Here is a 12932-nt window from a genome sequence, read left to right as displayed (position 1 = left end):
AGTTAACAGTAGACAGCCAGTATCTTTTTCCCAGGATTGAAATGTCTAATACCAGAAGGCATGCATTTAAGGTGACAGGGGGCAAGTTCAGGACAGCTGTGTGGGTGAGTTTTTTTTTACATTGAGAGTGGTGGGTGCCTGGAATGCACTACGAGGGGTGGTGGTGGAAGCAAATACGATAGAGGCATTCAAGAGGCTCTTGGACAGGCATGTGAATGTGCAGGAAGTGTAGGGATATGGACATTGAGTAGGCAGAAGGGATCAGTTTAGTTGGGCATTTGATTACTAATTAGTTAGTTCAGCACAACATCATGGACTGGAAGGCCTGTTCCTGTGCTGTACTGTTTTGTGTTCTACATTCTAAATAAAAGGGGCTTCGGCACACAGGGACTTCGCTAAGAGGAAGCCGGTAAGCCCGAGTACGTGCTGCTGAGATATAAGGTAAGGTCTGGTGGGTACTTTTTATCTTGATTTGTTGTAACTAATCTGGGAGCAGGATATGGGGGAGACAGTTAGAACAGTGATGTGCTCCGTATGCGGTATGTGGGAGGTCAGGGTCAGCACAGTTGTCCCTGATGACCACACCTGCAAAAGGTGTGTCCAGCTGCAGCTCCTAACAGACCGAGTTAGGGAATTAGAGCAGCAGCTGGACGAACTACGGATCATTCGGGAGGCAGAGGCAGAGATAGATAAGAGTTATCGGGAGATAGACACACCGATAAGACAGGAGGAGATTAACTGGGTAACTGTCAGGAGAGGGAAGGGGAGCAGGCAGAGAGAGCAGAGCACCCGTGGCTGTCCCCATCAATAATAGGTATACCACTTTGGATACTGTTGGTGGGGATGACCTACCAGGAACTAGTTGCGGAGGTCTGGTCTCTGGCACCTCAACTCAGAAGGGGAAGAAGGAAGAGAGGAGAGCGGTAGTGATAGGGGATTCAATAGTCAGGGGGATAGATGGGATATTCTGTGGGGATGATCGGGAATTCCGGATGGTCTGTTGCCTCCCTGGTGCCAGGGTCTGGGATATCTCAGATTGGGTTCAGGTTATTCTCAGGAGGGAGGGCGTGAACCCAGATGTTGTGATCCATGTAGGGACTAACGACGTGGGCAGAAAAAGAGAGGAGGTCCTGCGTAAAGAGTTCAGGGAGTTAGGTGCTAAGTTGAGGGGCAGGACATCCAGGGTAACAATCTCAGGATTGCTACCTGTGCCACATGCGAGTGAGGAGAGGAATAGGAAGATTAGGCAGATTAATATGTGGCTGAGGGGATGGTGCGACAGGGAGGGCTTCAGGTTTATGGATAATTGGGATTTATTCCAACGGGACGTTTTACACCTGAACTGGAGGGGTACTGACATTCTTGCAGGAAGGTTTGCTAATGCTGCTCGGGGGGGGGTTAAACTAAATTTGCAGGGGGAGGGGATCCAGAATGAGAGAGAGGATAGCGAGATGGAGGGTAGAGGACAGATAGGAACTACACAATTTCGGAACATTAATACGAATGGAGAGAGGAGAAATGGGTTAAAAATCCTATATCTGAATGCACGGAGTGTCAGGAATAAGGTAGGCGAGCTTGAAGCTCAGATATGAATGGGTAAGTATAATGTTGTTGGGATAACGGAGACATGGCTGCAGGGAGATCAGACCTGGGAAATGAATTTAAGGGTATACATGCTATCGTAAGGACAGGAAGGTGGGCAGAGGGGGTGGGGTAGCCCTGTTGGTGAGGAATGAGATTCAGTCTCTTGCAAGGGGGGACATTGAATCAGGAGAAGTAGAGTCAGTGTGGATAGAACTGAGAAACTGTAAGGGCAAAAAGACCCTAATGGGTGTTATCTACAGGCCTCCGAACGGTGGCATGGATATTGGGTGCAAGCTGAATAGTGAGTTAATGTTGGCACGTGGCAAGGGTAATGTCACAGTAGTTATGGGGGATTTCAATATGCAAGTGGACTGGGAAAATCAGGCTGGTACTGGACCCCGGGAAAGGGAGTTTATAGAGTGCCTCCGGGATGCATTCTTGGAGCAGCTGGTACAAGAGCCGACCAGGGAGAGGGCTATTCTGGATTTAGTGTTGTGTAATGAGCAGAATTTGATAAAAGAACTCAAAGTAAAGGAGCCATTGGGAGGTAGTGACCATAACATGATAAGTTTTTATCTGCAATTGGAGAGGGAAAAGGGCAAATCAGAAGGGTCAATTTTGCAGTTGAACAAAGGAGACTATGGAGCCATGAGGGAGGAGCTGGCTAAAGCTGACTGGGCAGGCATCCTAGCAGAATTGTCAGTGGAACAGCAATGGGAGGTATTCTTGGGAATAATGCACAAGGTGCAGGATCAGTTTATTCCCCAGAGAAGGAAAGACTCGAAGAGGGGAAAGGGGCCACCGTGGCTGACAAAGGAAGTCAGAGATAGCATTGTGTTAAAAAGGAAGAAGTATGGCAGAGCCAAGCTGAGTGGGAAGATAGAAGATTGGGAAATTTTTAAGGTGCAGCAGAATTTAACTAAAAAGGTAATTCGGGAAGAAAAAATGAGGTACGAAGGCAAGCTAGCCAGGAATATTAAAGGAAGATAGCAAAAGCTTTTTTGGGTATGTGAAGGGAAAGAAGTTAGTTAGGAACAATGTTGGGCCCTTGAAGACCGAATCGGGTGAAATTATTACGGGAAACAGGCAGATGGCAGTCGAATTTAATAAGTACTTTGGATCTGTCTTCACGGGGGAAGACGTAAGAAATCTCCCAGAGGTAAGGATGGACAAAAGGCAGAGGGTGACAGAGGAACTGAAGTGGATTGATATTAGGAAAGAAATGGTGATGGGTAGACTAATGGGGCTGAAGACTGACAAATCCCCAGGTCCAGATGGTCTGCATCCCAGGGTACTAAAGGAGGTGGCTCTAGAAATTGTGGATGCATTGGTGATCATTTTCCGATGTTCCTTAGATTCGGGGTCAGTTCCTGAGGATTGGAGAATGGCTAATGTTATCCCACTTTTTAAGAAAGGAAGGAGGGAGAAAACGGGGAACTATCGTCCAGTTAGCCTAACGTCTGTGGTGGGGAAGATGCTAGAGTCCATTATTAAGGATGAAATTGCGGCATATTTGGATAGCAATGATAGGATTGAGTCGAGTCAACATGGATTTACCAAGGGCAAATCATGCTTGACTAATCTACTGGAGTTTTTTTGAGGATGTAACCAGGAACATAGACGAGGGAGATTCAGTGGATGTTGTATACTTCGACTTTCAGAAGGCATTCGATAAAGTGCCGCATAGGAGATTGGTGGGTAAAATTAGGGCTCATGGAATTGGGGGGCGGGTATTAACATGGACAGAAAACTGGTTGGCGGATAGGAAACAAAGGGTAGGGGTGAATGGATGTTTCTCAGAATGGCAGGCCATGACTAGTGGGGTGCCACAGGGCTCGGTGCTGGGACCGCAGCTGTTTACGATCTATGTTGATGATTTAGATGAAGGCATTGTGAATAACATTAGCAAGTTTGCTGATGATACAAAGTTGGGTGGCAGTGCGACATGTGTAGAGGAAGTTAGGAGAATTTAAGGTGATTTGGATAGGTTGGGTAAGTGGGCAGATACTTGGCAGATGAAGTTTAATGTGGATAAGTGTGAGGTTATCCACTTTGGGAGCAGGAACAGGAAGGCGGATTATTATCTGAATGGTGTGGGGTTAGGTAAGGGGGAAATACAAAGGGATCTAGGAGTCCTTGTTCATCAGTCACTGAAAGCGAATGAACAAGTGCAGCAGGCAGTGATGAAGGCTAATGGAATGTTGGCCTGTATTACAAGGGGAATTGAGTACAAAAGCAAAGAGATTCTTTTGCATTTGTACAGGGCCCTGGTGAGACCACTCCTGGAGTATTGTGTACAGTTTTGGTCTCCTGGGTTAAGGAAGGATATCCTGGCTATAGAGGGCGTGTAGCGTAGGTTTACGAGGTTAATTCCGGGGATGTCGGGACTTGTCTTATGCTGAGAGGTTGGAGAGACTGGGATTGTACACGCTGGAATTGAGAAGATTGAGAGGGGATCTGATTGAAACATACAAGATTATTAAGGGATTGGACAAGATAGAGACAGGAAATATGTTCCAGATGTTGGGGAAGTCCAGGACCAGGGGGCATGATTTAAGAATAAGGGCTAGGCCATTTAGGACAGAGGTGAAGAAAAACTTCTTGTCCCAGAGGATTGTGAATTTGTGGAATGCACTGCCTCAGAGGGCAGTGGAGGCCAATTCTCTGGGCACTTTCAAGAAGGAGCTAGATAGGTTTCTTATAGATAGGGGAATCAAGGGATATGGGGACAAGGCAGGAACAGGATATTGATCGTTGAGGATCAGCCATGATCTCAAAATGGTGGTGCAGACTCGAAGGGCCGAATGGTCTACTTCTGCTCCTATTGTCTATTGTCTATAAAACATTCTAGGGATACTTAAAAGGAAAATGAGGACAACATTAAAGTCACAAAAGGTAATTAGAACACAGAACAGTACAGCACAGGCCCTTCGGCCCACAATGTATGCCAAGCATGATGCAAATTAAACCAAATTCCTTCTACCTGCACATGATCCATATCCCTCCATTCCCTGCATATCCATGTGTCCATCTGAAAGCCTCTCGAACACCATTATTGTTTCTGCTTCCACCACCACCACCCCTAGCAGCACATTCCAGGCACCCACCATTCTGTGCAACAAAAACCTGCCCTACACATCCCCTTTAAGCTTTCCCTCTCTCACCTTAAATGCATGTCCTCTTGTACTTGACCTTTCTACCCTGGGAAAAATATTCTGACCATTTATCCTATCTGTGCCTCAAATAATTTTATAAACTTCTATCGGGTCTCTCCTCAGCCTTCACACTTGCAGAGAAAACAACCCAAGTTTGTCCAACCTCGCCTTATAGCTAACGCTCTCTAATCCAGGCAACACCCTGGTGAACCTCTTCTGCACCCTCTCCAAAGCCTCCAGATCTGTCCTGTAATGGGGTGACCAGAACTACACACAATACTCCCAAGTGTGGCCTGACCAGAGTTTTATACAGCAGCAATGTGACTTCCTGATTCTTGTACCCCATGCCCCGAGCAATGAATGATTGTGGCATACGCCATACTGCAATGAATGAATGAACAAAGCAACGTCTATTACAAGGAAGAGATTTGCAGCCTTGAAGCACATTAAGGTGGGCAAATCCCCAGGGCCTGACCAAGTGCACCCCAGACCTTATGGGAGGCCAGGAAAGAAAATGTGGTGGATCCTTGTGGAGATATTTGCTTCATCGTTAGCCACTGGTGAAGTTCCAGAAGGCTAATGTTGTTCCATTGTTCAAGAAGGGGAGCAAGGACAGGCCAGGGAATTACAGGCCGGTGAGCCTGACTTCAGTTGTAGGGAAGTGACTGGAGGGAATTGTGAGGGACAAGATCTACCATCATTTAGATAGTCAAGGCCTGATCAGAAATAGTCAGCAAGGTCTTGTGCATGGGAGGTCATGTCCGATGAATCTTTTGGAGTTTTTCTAAGAGGTAACTAAAGGGACAGATGAAAGTAGGGCAGTGGATGTTGTCTATATGGACTTTAATAAGGCCTTTGACAAGGTCCCACATGACAGGTTGATCTGGAAGGTTAGGTCCATGGGATTCAGGCGAGCTTGCGAGGTGGATTCAGAATTGGCTCAATGACAGGAAGCAGAGGGTGATGGTTGAAGGTCGATTCTCTGACTAGAGGCCTGTGACCAGTGGGGTGCCCCAGGGGTCAGTGTTGGGACTTCTTATTCATTATGTAAGTAAATGATTTGGATATGAATGTACATGGCACAATTAGCAAGTTTGCTGATGATATTAAATTAGGGGGTCTTGTTGATAGTGAAGCAGGTTACAACGAATTGCAAAGAGATCTTGATCAGTTAGGGAGATGGGCTAAGGAGTGGAAATAGATTTCAACTTAGATAAGTATGTGGTGATGCATTTTGGACAGTCAAACCAGGGTAGGACTTGTACAGTGAATGGCAGGGCACTGACGAGTGTTGTGGAACAGAGGGACCTGGGAATACAAGTGCACAGTTCACTGAAAGCAGCTGCGCAAGTAGACAGTGGTGAAGAAGGTGTTTAGCACGCAGGCCTTCATCAGTCAGGGCACTGAGTTTAGGAGTAGGGACATTATGTTGCAATTATATAAGTCGTTGGTGAGGCCGCACTTGGAGTATTGTGTACAGTTTTTGTCACCCTGTCATAGGAAAGACATCGTCAAGCTGGAGAGGGTGCAGAAGAGATTTATGAGGATGCTGCCTGGACTAGAGGGCCTGAGTCATAGGGAGAAGTTGGCCAGGCTGGATCTTTATTCCTTAGAATGTAGGAGAATGAGGGGTAACGTCATAGAAGTTTATAAAGTCACGAGGGGTATGGATAAGGTGGATGGTCATAGTTTTCTCCCCAGGGTTGGAGAGTCCATAACTAGAGAGCACAGACACAAGATAAGAGGGGAGAGATTTAAAAGAGACCCAAGAGGTAACTTCTTTACACAGACGGTGGTGAGTGCCTGGAATGAGCTGCCAGAGGAAGTGGTCGAGGGGGGTACAATTGCAACATTTAAAAGGCATTTAAATCAGTATATGGAGGGGAGAGGCTTGAAGGGTTATGATCCATGCAGACATGGGGAGATTGTACAAACTCCTTACAGACAGCAACCGGAATTGAACCCGGGTCACTGGCACTGTAATAGCATTGCACTAACCACTACACTATTGTGGAGATTAAGCTAGAGACAATCATAAGCTAGAGACAATCATAAAGTCAAACAACATGGAAACAAGCCCTTTGGCCCAAAAAGTTTATCCGACCAAGGTTCCCATCCAAGCTACAATTCAGAAAAGATTCACAAGGATGTTGCCTGAATTGGAAGGCTTGAGTTACAAGCAGAGACTGGATTGGCTGGGACTGTTTTCCCTGGAGCAACAAAGGCCGAGAGATGATATAATAGAGGTTTATAAAATTATGAGAGACATAGACAGAGTAGACAGCCAGAGTCTGTTTCCCATAGTAGGGAAGTAAACTATAGAGTACAAGAGTCAGGAAGTCATATTGCAGTTGTATAAAATTTTGATTAGTGGCAACACCAGTATAGGGCAATAAAGGCAGCATTTGGCATTCTTGCCTTCATCAGTCAGGGTATAAAACCGGAAGCCACGTTAAGGCTGTATAACACTGTGGTCAGGTCATATTTGGAGTATTGTGTGCAGTTCTGGCCACCCCATTACACAAGGATGTGGACACTTTGGAGAGGGTGCAGAATAGGTTCACCAGGATGCTGCCTGGATTAGAGGGTATTAGTTATAAGGAAAGGTTGGACAAACTTCAATTGTTTTCTCTGGAGCATCAGAGACTGAGATGAGATATGATTTCTTTATTAGTCACATGTACATCAAAACACACAGTGAAATGCATCTTTTGCATAGAGTGTTCTGAGAGCAGCCTGCAATTGTCACCACGCTTCCAGCGCCAACATAGTATGCTCACAACTTCCTAACCTGTATGTCTTTGGAATGTGGGAGGAAACTGGAGCACCTGAAGGAAATCCATGCAGACATGGGGAGATTGTACAAACTCCTTACAGACAGCGACCGGAATTGAACCCGGGTCACTGGCACTGTAATAGCATTGCACTAACCACTACACTATTGTGCCTGCACTGGGGGGGGATGGGTGCGAATTGATAGTTTTATAAATTGAAGGCATAAATAAGGTAGATATAGTTCCCCCCCCCCCCCCCCCCCCCCCCAGGGTAGAAATGTCAGATACTAGAGGGCACAGCTTTAAGGTGAGGGGGGAAATTTAAGGTGTGCAAGGCAAGTTCCAGAGTGATAGGTGTGTGAAGCTGCTGCCAGGGAAGGTGGTGGAAACAGATGTGATAGTGACATTTAAGAGGCATCTGGACAAGCACATGAACATGCTGGGAATATGCAGATGACACAAAGGTTGGAGGTGTTGTGGATTGCGTAGAAGGTTGTTGTAGGTTACAACAGGATTATAGACAGGATACAGGGTTGGGCAGAGAAGTGGTGGATGGAGTTCAATCCGGAAAAGTGTGAAGTGATACGCTTTGGAAGGTTGAACTTGAAGGCAGAATAGAAGGTTAATGGCAGGATTCTTAGCAGTGTGGAGGAACAGATGAATCTTGGGGTCCAAGTCCAGAGATCCCTCAAATTTGCCACACAAGTTGATAGGGTTGTTAAGAAGGCGTATGGTGTGCTAGCCTTCATTAGTCGGGGAATTGAGTTCAAGAGCTGTGAGGTAATGCTGCAGCTCCATAAAACTCTGGTTAGACCACCCATGAGATCGGTGGACAGCAGATGAGATTCCTTAGTCAAAATCAACCCAGGAACTTCAGGCCAAACATAATGTCATAGTAGAAAAGAAAAGAAAATTCTTACTCACAGTTGTAAGAAAATATCTCCAAGTATTGTAAAGTAGTACAGCACAGATTTTAAGTGAAATTTATGCTTGACCAGACTTATTAAATTCCTAAAGGAATATACAGGATGTCGCAGCCATTAGTGAGACTTGGTTGCAGGAGGGGCAGGACTGGCAGCTCAACGTTCCGAGATTCTGATGTTTTAGACGTGATAGAGAGGGAGGTATTGAGGGGGAGAGGTGGCATTACTCATCAGGGAAAATGTCAGAGAGGACGAACTTGAGGGCTTGACTATGAGGCAATTTGGGTGGAACTGAGGAATAAAAACAGGATGAACACGTTAATGGGACTATGTTATTGACCTCCCAAAGTCAGCGGGATATAGAGGAGCAAATTTGTGGACAGATATCAGATAGCTGTAGTAAATAAAAAGTTGTGATAGTAGGTGATTTTAATATTCCACATATTGACTGGGACTCCCATACTGTAAAAGGACTGGATGGGATACAGTTTGTCAAAGTTAGTTTAGCTTCAGCAGGCATTGGGACTTCGGAATGGATAAGTTTTTTTTTCATTAATTCTCATCAGGAATAGGGGGCAGGACTGCGCAGGCGCGTGATGTCAGCAGTTAGCTCGCGGGCAGTTTAAAACGAAGACTGCCATATCCAGCGGACAGCATTGGAGCCAGCAGCTGAGTGAGAGGGAGCGGAGTGATTGGGCTTTGGCTTAAAGGGCTTAGGCACGAAAGGGGCAAGGTGGGTGAGTAGCTGGTAAGTAAAGGTGTTTACCTTTATTGTTATAATTTTTAAGTAGAATAGGTTGGAAAAGAATAGTTTCAGGTGGAGGACATGTGCTGCAGCTACATGATGTGGGAGCTCGTGGACCCTGCTGACGTGCATGGTGACCACTTCAGCAGTAAGTGCTGGAGGCTGGAGGAATTTCTGCTCACAATTGATGAGCTGGAGTCACAGCTTCGAACACTTCGGAGCATCAGGGAGGGAGAGCGTTATGTAGATACTGTGCCTCAGGAGACAGTCACCCCCCTTAGAGCAGGTACTTCTGGGGTTCAGGAAGCAGATAGAAGGGTGACTGTCCGGGGAGAGAAAAGGAAAACGAACAGGCAGATAGTGCAGAGGACCCCGGAGGCTGTTCTACTCAGGTTTTCCGCTTTGGAAGCTGTTGAAGGGGATGATCTGCAGGGGCCTAGCAGCAGTAGCCAGGTCTCTGGCACTGGGACTGGTCCTGCTGCTCAGAAGGGAAGAGAGGAGAAGAGGAGGAGGGCAGTAGTGATAGGGGACTCGAGAGTCAGGGAAACAGATAGGAGGTTCTGTGGCAGTGAGCATGAATCCCAGATGGTATGTTGCCTCCCAGGTGCCAGGGTCCGGGATGTCTCTGATCGGGTCCACAGTATCCTTGAGCGGGAGAGAGAACAGCCAGAAGTCGTGATACATGTTGGTACCAACGACATAGGTAGGAAGAGGGATGAGGTCCTGAAAAGTGAGTTTAGGGAGCTAAGTAGAAGGCTGAAGAGCAGGACCTCAAGGGTAGCAATCTCGGGATTGCTGCCAGCGCCACGTGATAATGAAGGTAGGAATAGGAGGAGATGGCAGATTAATGCGTGGATGAGGAGTTGGTGCAGGAGGGAAGGTTTTAGATTTATGGATCATTGGGATCTCTTCTTGGGAAGGTGGGACCTGTACAGAGAGGACAGGTTACACCTGAACCCAAGGGGGGCCAATACCCTTGCAGGCAGGTTTGCTAGGGTGGTTCGGGAGGGTTTAAACTAGTTTGCAAGGGGGAAGGGAACCAGAGGAGTAGGTCAGAGGAAGAAGGGGATGGGGAAAATTCAGATCTAACATGTAGAGAGGCTTTGAAGAAGGAGAAGCAGAGTACAGGATATAAAGGTAGAAAGATGGATGGGCTAAAGTGCATTTACTTAAATGCAAGGAGTATCAGGAATAAGAGTGATGAACTGAGACCTTGGATAAGCACATGGGACTATGATATTGTGGCCCTTGCAGAGACTTGGCTGTCACCAGGGCAGGAATGGGTATTTAATATTCCTGGATTTCAGTGTTTTAAAAGGGATAGGGAGGGGGGCAGAAGAGGAGGAGGGGTGGCACTACTGGTCAGGGATACTATTACAGCTACAGAAAGGGTGGATAATGTAGAAGGATCCTCTGTAGAGTCAGTATGGATAGAAGTTAGGAACAAGAAAGGAGCAGTTAATCTACTGGGAGTATTCTATAGGCCCCCCGGTAGCAGCAGAGATACTGAGAAGCAGGTTGAGAGGCAGATTTTGGAAAGATGCGAAAATAACAAGGTTATTATAGTGGGAGGTTGATTGGCACCTGCTTAGTGCCAAAGGTTTAGACGGGGCAGAGTTTGTTAAGTGTGTCCAGGACGGATTCCTGTCACAGTATGTTGACAGGCCGACTAGAGGGAATGCCATATTAGATCTAGTATTAGGTAATGAACCGGGTCAGGTGAAAGATCTCTCGGTGGGTGAGCATTTGGGGGACAGTGACCACCGCTCCTTAACCTTTAGCATTGTCATGGACAAGGATAGGAGTAGAGAGGACAGGAAGACATTTAACTGGGGAAGGGCAAATTATGAGGCTATAATGCGAGATCTTGGGAGTGTAAATTGGGATGACTCTTTTGAAGGGAAATGTACTATGGAGATGTGGTCGTTGTTCAGGGATTTCTTGCACGATGTTAGGGATAAATTTGTCCCGGTGAGGCACAGAAAAAATGGCAGGGTGAAGAAACCATGGGTGACAAGAGAGGTAGAACAACTAGTTAGGAAGAAGGCTGCAGCATATATAAGGTGTAGGCAGCAAGGATCAGAAAGGGCTCAGGAAGAATATTGGGTAGCAAGGAAGGAACTTAAGAAGGGGCTGAGGAGAGCGAGAAGGGGACATGAAAAGGCTTTGGCGAGTAGGGTTAAGGAGAATCCCAAGGCTTTTTTCAAGTACGTGAAGGGCAGAAGGATGACGAGAGTAAAGGTAGGACTGATTAGAGACAAAGGTGGGAGGATGTGCCTGGAAGCTGTGCGAGTGGGTGAGGTTCTTCATGAATACTTCTCTTCAGTATTCCCCAAGGAGAGGGGCCTTGATGATGCTGATGACAGTGTTGGTAAGGTTAATGTTCTGGAGCATGTAAATATCAAGAGAGGATATGTTGAAGCTGTTAGAAAATATTAGGACAGACAAGTCCCCGGGGCCTGACGGAATATTCCTCAGGCTGCTACGCAAGGCGAGGGTGGAGATTGCTGAACCGTTGGCTAGGACCTTTGAGTCCTCGTTGTCCACGGGAATGGTACCAGAAGATTGGAGGGTAGCAAATATTGTCCCCTTATTCAAAAAAGGTAGTAGTGATAGTCCAGGGAATTACAGACCAGTGAGCCTTACGTCTGTGGTGGGCAAGCTGTTGGAAAGGATTCTAAGGGATAGGATCTATGAGCATGATAGAGGTGTACAAAATATTAAGAATAGATAGAGTAGACAGCCAGCGCCTCTTTCCCAGGGCACCAAATCTCAATACAAGAGGGCATGGCTTTAAAGTAATGGGAGGTTCAAGGGAGATATCAGAGGGAGGTTTTTCACCCAGAGAGTGGTTCGTGCAAGGAATGCACTGCTTGGGGTAGTGGTAGAGGCAGGTACACTGGTCAAGTTCAAGAGATTGTTAGATAAGCATATGGAGGAATTTAAAATAGGGGGATATGTGGGAGGAAGGGGTTAGATAGTCTTTAGCGAGATTTAAAGGGTTAGGGTTAGGGTCTGTATTGTTCAATGGTTCTAAATCTGGATCTCCTCTTTGGAAATGGGGCAGGTGGCAGAAGTGTGTGTAGGGGAACATTTTGGATTGAGTGATCATAATTCCATTAGTTTCAAGATAATTATGGAGAAGGATAGGACTGGTCCTAGGGTTAAGGTGAACTGGAGGAAGGCCAATTTTGATGGCATCAGAAAGGATCCAGCATGCATGGATTGGGAGAAGTTGTTTTCTGGCAAAGATGCTTGGTAAGTGGGAGGCCTTCAAAAGTAAAATATTGAGAGTACAGAATCTATGTTCCTGTTAGAATAAAAGGCAAGGCTAACAGGTTTAGGGAATGGTTATCGAGGAATATTGAGGCTCTGGTAAAGAAAAAGAGGGAGGTGCATACAAGGTATAAGCAGTTAGGATCAAATGAGGCACTTGGAGTATAAGAAATTCAAGAGAGCACTTGAGGGAAATCAGAAGGGCTAAAAGAGGACATGAGGTTTCTCTGGCAGACAAGGTGAAAGAGAATCCCAAGGGTTTCTACAGCTATATTAAGGGCAAAAGGAAAGCAAGGGACAAAATTGGTCCTCTTGAAAATCAGCGTGGTCATCTTTGCATGGAGCCGAAAGAGATGGGGGGAGGATCTAAATGAATCTTGTGTGTCTATATTTACTCGGGAGTCCATAGAACCATACAGCACAAAACAGGTCCTTTGGCCCACCATGTTGTGCCGTCCATCAAACCACCCACACA

General features: G+C 46.3%; 1 protein-coding gene across 1 annotated transcript in view; it reads right to left on the bottom strand.

The window, feature by feature from the left end:
- The window catches only part of syne3 (spectrin repeat containing, nuclear envelope family member 3), a 98900-nt gene that overhangs the window by 71318 nt on the left and 14650 nt on the right, over nucleotides 1–12932 (bottom strand). The gene's annotated exons all lie outside the window — the stretch shown is intronic.

Source organism: Pristis pectinata, chromosome 1, assembly GCF_009764475.1.
Source record: "Pristis pectinata isolate sPriPec2 chromosome 1, sPriPec2.1.pri, whole genome shotgun sequence".
NCBI lineage: Eukaryota > Metazoa > Chordata > Chondrichthyes > Rhinopristiformes > Pristidae > Pristis > Pristis pectinata.
The sequence above is the reverse complement of the archived record's forward strand: the minus strand, read 5'-3'. Positions and strand labels throughout refer to the sequence as shown.